Raw genomic sequence first — 6,361 nt, 5'->3', positions numbered from 1 at the left:
TGGAGAAGCTGCAGCATCCAAAGTGGGATTGATTAGTAAGACAGGAGGAACATGACCCGCTTTGGCCCAGGGCTTCACTCACTACTAAGCCCAGTAAGCAGACAGAACCAGAACTAGAACCAGTCTGGACCTAATGCAGCATGCAGAACCAGGCCAATGTTCTGCTGTGTTGCAGGAGGAGCCGCCCCGTCTGGAGCCTCAGTCTGACACCAGAAGGTTCCTGCATGAAGGGACAGGTGGCTCTGATCGGGTCAGACCCGAACCTGATCCCATTGCACCATCAGATCAGAAAATCTTCATAATCAACATTAAAAACTAGATGAGTGTTATTCTGGTTTAAGGGCCAGTATCGTATTTTCCAGGCACAGGGAGCCGTTTTATATCATAAGACAGTAATTATGCTAATTATATGACCAGTGGCGGGCCGTGCATTTCACACCTAGGCCTTCAGTAGTGCCCGGTCTGAATCAATCCAACCCTCAATAACTATTTTATGGCTAGAAAACTTCTACTGCAGGTACAGCTGCGACACACATAAAAAAGCATCAAAAATAACCTGATAAAATTGCAATATTATTTAGGAATATAGCAACATTCTACTCACCAAAAATCCTGATTATTTGTACACAAAATCCATCCTCCTTTCTTTCCTCAAGAAGATTTCAATTACTCTGTTGTGCAGACTATCCGTGCGTTTCAGTTCCATCAAGAAGTCCTTTTCTATCGCCATCGAAGCTAATGCTGAAAGTCGAGCCTGCCCTGTCGTATTTCTGGCATAAGTTTTAATTCGTTTGGCGGACAAATCCTTTTCCCGGTTGTGACAGGCTTGCTAGCTTCGGAGTTGCCCGACCTTGCTTAACAATGTCCAACTTTTCTTGAAAAGTTCGTCTAGAAAATGGCTTAGACAGTAAATCTCCAACCAAATCCATTTCTTCTCCTCCTTCAGCCATTGTGGGTTGACAAAACAGCTATTAAATCAACACAACAATATCTTTGCTTGTGCAGCTCGCTACAGATGCCGTTTGCTAGCTCTGGCCAATCACAGCGTGTGAATACGCTGACGTTTCCGTACGCCTGCTAGAGGGCCTTGGTGTCGCCAACTCAAAATCTGATTGGTTGAAGCAACAGTTTGATCGACATTTATTTTATGCTACATGGCCCGCAGAACTGATTGTGAAGGCCTCCAGGCAGATTTCTTTGACCCTGGCAACAAATAGTGGCTGAAATGTGATTGGTTCAATGCTTAAATATGAAAATACACGTCTGGAAGCAGCGCAGCCAGGGGGCGAGCAATGAAAGGAAGCGGATAGACCATTTGGAATTATTTAATACGTATTTATGGACAAAATATAATTAACATCAGTCTGTGATTCAGATATTTTTAGGCCAGCAGAGAAGGCCTTGCAGGCCCTGACGGCCCACCACTGTATATGACATATATAACTTAAAATAAATTAGACTTCCTGATTTAACGTCTTGATATTGGGCCTCTGTCTCTTTAAGAACGCCTGCTCTTTCTGAAGCTCCGCCTTCAGGAAATCATCCCAACATGCCTCCTCTATTAACCATAGACATAATATAAGGATAGACGCCTCATGCCCCGCTGTCGCCTATTGTCGCTGACGAGATTTAGGGCGGCCATCTTGGAGCGGTATACCACTCCACTCGGTCCTATGTGTTTAACAGGCACAGTGACGGATCAGCGCATTTAATCGATCATAACACGCTTTTTTGTTACTGGAAACCTTATTCAAACATCTATCAAAGCTACATTTATAAACAATTGTATTATTTAAGTATGTTATTTAAGTTATTTAAGTATTTAAATATGCTTAGTGGCTATAACAATAGAATAGGAATGGAATATTCTGATATTGATGTATAAAGAGCATATTACAAAGCACACAGCTGTTCATAATTTATTTAATAAATTATTAAGTAATATCAATACATATTTAAATAACTATACAACACAAATAAAGATTCATAATGGCACAAATAAATAATTAATACTGAATTATATATATATATATATATATATATATATATATATATATATATATATATATATATATATATATGTTTATTTATATATATATATATATTTTTTTTTTATTTTTTTTATTTTTTTTGCCGACTTCTAGCTTCAGAGATTCAGCAGCTGAGATTAAGTCCAAAATCTGATGAGATCCATCCTGCTGCAGTGAATTCGTCTCTCTTTATAGATTTCTCCCTCTTCTTCCTCACATCGTGTCTTTATGAAACTTTCAAAACAAAAACGGAAGATTTGGGATGTATCTTACTAGTGAAAGAATTACATATAAATAATAGTCTTTACCACCTGTGTAAACTTTGCTGGTGAATGTTATAACACATAAGTTTTATAATATGTGTTATATTGTTTCATTTCTAATGCTCTTGTGTCATATAATCTAAGTCAATGTTAGAGAATAATTAATATTTTTAGATGTACAGAATCTCAGTTAGTCTTCATAGCGGGGCTGAACCCGTATTACACCGGGTTCAGATACCAGCTAGGCGAGATACCAGCTAATATTAGCTGGTATCTCGCCGGTGGACATAAATACAGTAAAGTAATATTCTAATATATAATATAATCACAATATATACACAATAATATGTCCATCTTACTTGTGAAATGCTGTCTGTGGAGCCCTCACATCAATAATCCATAGATCCGAACAATAATATCCCTCAGAGCTGAGGCATCGTCTATTGTTTTGATTGAGGAAAGTAGGAGTTTATACCGCTCTAAGATGGCCGCCGTATTTCCTGCGCCGGAGCAGCCAATGCGGCGTCTACCCTTATATTATGTCTATGCTATTAACCATAGACATAATATAAGGATAGACGCCTCATGGACCGCTCTCGCCTATTGTCACTGACGAGATTTAGGGCGGCCATCTTGGAGCGGTACTCCACTCCGCTCAGCCTTATGTGTTTAGCAGGCACAATGACGTATCAGCGGATTTAATCGATCATAACACACTTTTTTGTTACTGTAAACCATATTCAAACATCTATCAAAGCTACATTTATAAACAATTGTATTTTTTAAGTATGTTTTTAATACATAGTTCATCATATTTAAATATGCTTAGTGCCTATAACAATAGAATAAGAATGGAATATTCTGATATCGATGTATGAAGAACATTTCAAAGCACACACCCGTTCATAATTTATTTAATAAATTATTTAGTAATATCAATATATATTTATATAACTATACAAATACTAATAAATAAAGATTAATAATGGCACAAATAAATGATTAATACTGAATTATATATATATAAAAACATGTGTGTATATATATATATATAATTTTTTATTTTATTTTATTTTTTTTTTCAGCCGATGAATCCAAAATCCGATGTGAGATTTATCCATGCTGCAGTGAATCCGTCTCTCTTTATAGATTTCTCCCTCTTCTTCCTCACATCGTGTCTTTAGGAAATTTTCAAAACAAAAACGGAAGATTTAGGCTGTATCTTACTTTTGACAGAGTGAAAGAATATAAATAATAGTCTTTACTACCTGTGTAAACTTTGCCGGTGAATGTTATAACACATAAGTTTTATAAAGTTTTATAATATGTGTTATATTGTTTCATTTCTAATATAGGCCCTTGTGTCAGATAATCTAAGTCAATGTTAGAGAATAATTAATTTTTTTAGATTTACGGAATCTCAGTTAGCCTTCATAGCGGGGCTGAACCCGTATTACACCAAGCACTGTAGCTAATATTAGCTGGTATCTCGCCGATGGACATAAATACAGTAAAGTAATATTCTAATCACAATATATACACAATAATATGTCCATCTTACTTGTGAAATGTTGTCTGTGGAGCCCTCACATCAATAATCCATCGATCCGAACAACAATATCCCTCAGTGCTGAGGCATCTTCTGCTGTTTTGATTGAGCAAAGTAGGAGGGTATACCGCTCCAAGATGGCCGCCGTATTTCCTGCGCCGGAGCGGTCCATGAGGCGTCTATGCTTATATTATGTCTATGCTATTAACCCTTTAACGTTTTTACACTGAGCAGCAGCTCCTATAATGAGCTGTTTGCTAATTGCTGCTGGCTAGTCTGAGGAGCTCAGTGGGGGAGGAGCTGCGCTTCAAAGGCGGGGCTAGGTTCACCCAGGCGTTTAACAGCTGAATGGTTGTCATGGAGATTAAAAGATTTCTAAAATCAAAGCAACCCTGCAGGTTTGACTTAATGAGGGAAAAACATGACAGAAAAATTGAAAATGATTTAACATAAAACTGTAACTTTAACAAATCATTTCAGTAGGTCAGAGTAAACTATGAGCGGCCCCATGGGCCAAAACTTACAAACTCTCTTACACTCACTACGCAACGGAAGTTAACCTAAAATTTCAGTTTCTGATTGAACCCCAGGCAGGAGTAGGCGGGTTTTCACGGACAGAAAAATAGCTGAGCGGCAGCGACTAACAGAGGCAACTAATATTTTAAATGACATCGTCAGCGCTTCCACAGTAATGTCAGCATTATCAGAAGTGTTTAGGAGCCGACAGCCAGCATCGGAAACCCCATCGATCAGTGGGATAAAGCTGGCCGTCTCTTCGGAAATGGCAGTAAAGCCAGCCTGCACAAGTTATGGCGCTCTCTTTTCAAAATAAAAGCGCATCTCCAGTTTATGTTTGATTCACACATCAAGTTTCTCTCCGGCGGCTATTACAGGCTAAAGCTTTGTGTTAATTAACCCTCTAAGGCTCCAACAACAACAAAGGATTTAAGCTGGATGTGTCAAAACTTCACAATAACTTCAAAGGTAAGTTAATAAATCGTTTGTATTCACCATAATGCCTCATGTCTGACGTAGCTAACAGGGACAAGCTTACAAAGGTGCTATGTAAACGTTCAGTGGTTTGATTATCTGTGCAGTGTGGAATCTACATATCTATGCTTTATAGATAGATATAGATATATATCTATATAAACATATAGATCTGTCTATATTGTGTCCAAGCTATCAGTCGAAGCTGAAGTTAGCTTCCCAATGTAGCATCTAATTCGGAAAATAGCTAAGGGCAATTACACTTAATTTTTCACTATCTTGAGCTTTTTTAATGTGTTGTACTTTAAAAACTACAACACCTAGTCATTTCAAACCTAACTAGATTATTCTGTACTAACAGCAGAATAAATAAAACATTTGTGAAACCTTCTAATTGATTTGTGAAATTTGTAAAATATCAATAATAGATTCCAGAACGCATTAGATCTGAATTATTAAAGTGGCATTGTTATTTTAACTTCCCGTTTTCTTTCTTTTTTTTAATCTTTATTATAGTTGGAGTTGGACAGAAGTTCTGTTTCATGGCTTCCTGGAGGGAGAGATCGGCTCAGCTAATGTTGCCAACAACTTTTCTCCTGCTATTAACGTTTTTGTTTTTCTTTATATAGAAAGTATTTCTATCAGTTGCTTTTTCCATTTTGTTTACAGTATTTGCTCTATTTTTTATTTTTACCTTAATGCTTCCCTGGTCAGGTGAGGTGGAAATGTACATCCTGTTGATTACTGACAAATGTCAGAACCACATGGACTGAGCTGGTTAGTCAGATCAATCTGAATCTTTATTTCTCATTAAAACGACTCTTGTAATTTTAAGACATTGTTATAAAATTGCATCTTTATTCTGCTGTAACGATGACTGCATTTTGCAATTAAAAAATCTTGTATCCTGACCGTTATGCTCCCTCATACAACTCACAGAACAGATGGTTGAAATAAAGGCACTTTTTGAAAGTATTTTCTGTGATTTTATTATAGGAATTGAGGACGGGAGGAATCGATTAAAATCAAATCTGGTATGAAAAAAATCTTGTAAGTCATATCGTCCAGCCTTATTCAGTATATTAAATTATATAACTAATTACATATTGCTTAATATTCACATTTCTTTACTGGTATTACCTAAAAGTGTTGCATTTTAACATCTCACTCCTGATCTACATGTAAATACTTGATATAACATAAAAACTGAGAAATGGGGAAAAAAGGTTTGTAAAATGTAGAGTATTATAAATGATATTCAATTTTATTGTAGGTACAAACAGGATAACAAAATTAACAGTGAATATATAATATACTTTCTAGCAGCTAAGTAGACATCAGACTTGTTTGTCTTTACTGGTGATGAAAACTCGTCACTCTGGAGGAGAGGAAGAGGAGAGAGGAAGAGGAAGAGGAGAGAGGAAGAGCGGCTCAGCCCCGTCCAGGATGACTGCAGGTCAGGGTAACCAACAAAGTCTGCAGGAAGATTTTTGCATATCTGGTGCTCCAGTTTCAAGATCATAGTTTAA

General features: G+C 36.8%; 1 long non-coding RNA gene across 1 annotated transcript; it reads left to right on the top strand.

Annotated features, from left to right (window-relative positions):
* Positions 1-4,439: 4,439 nt before the first annotated feature.
* Positions 4,440-5,807, top strand: LOC148153543 (uncharacterized). The gene is made up of 2 exons (XR_015761483.1): positions 4,440-4,826; positions 5,349-5,807. It is a non-coding gene; the product is annotated as an uncharacterized LOC148153543 (long non-coding RNA).
* Positions 5,808-6,361: the final 554 nt, after the last annotated feature.

The sequence above is a fragment of the Poecilia mexicana genome, unplaced genomic scaffold, assembly GCF_051168715.1.
Source record: "Poecilia mexicana isolate PSO_F unplaced genomic scaffold, ASM5116871v1 scaffold_19, whole genome shotgun sequence".
NCBI classification, from domain to species: Eukaryota; Metazoa; Chordata; class Actinopteri; order Cyprinodontiformes; family Poeciliidae; genus Poecilia; species Poecilia mexicana.
This window is presented reverse-complemented; position numbering and strand designations above follow the sequence as displayed.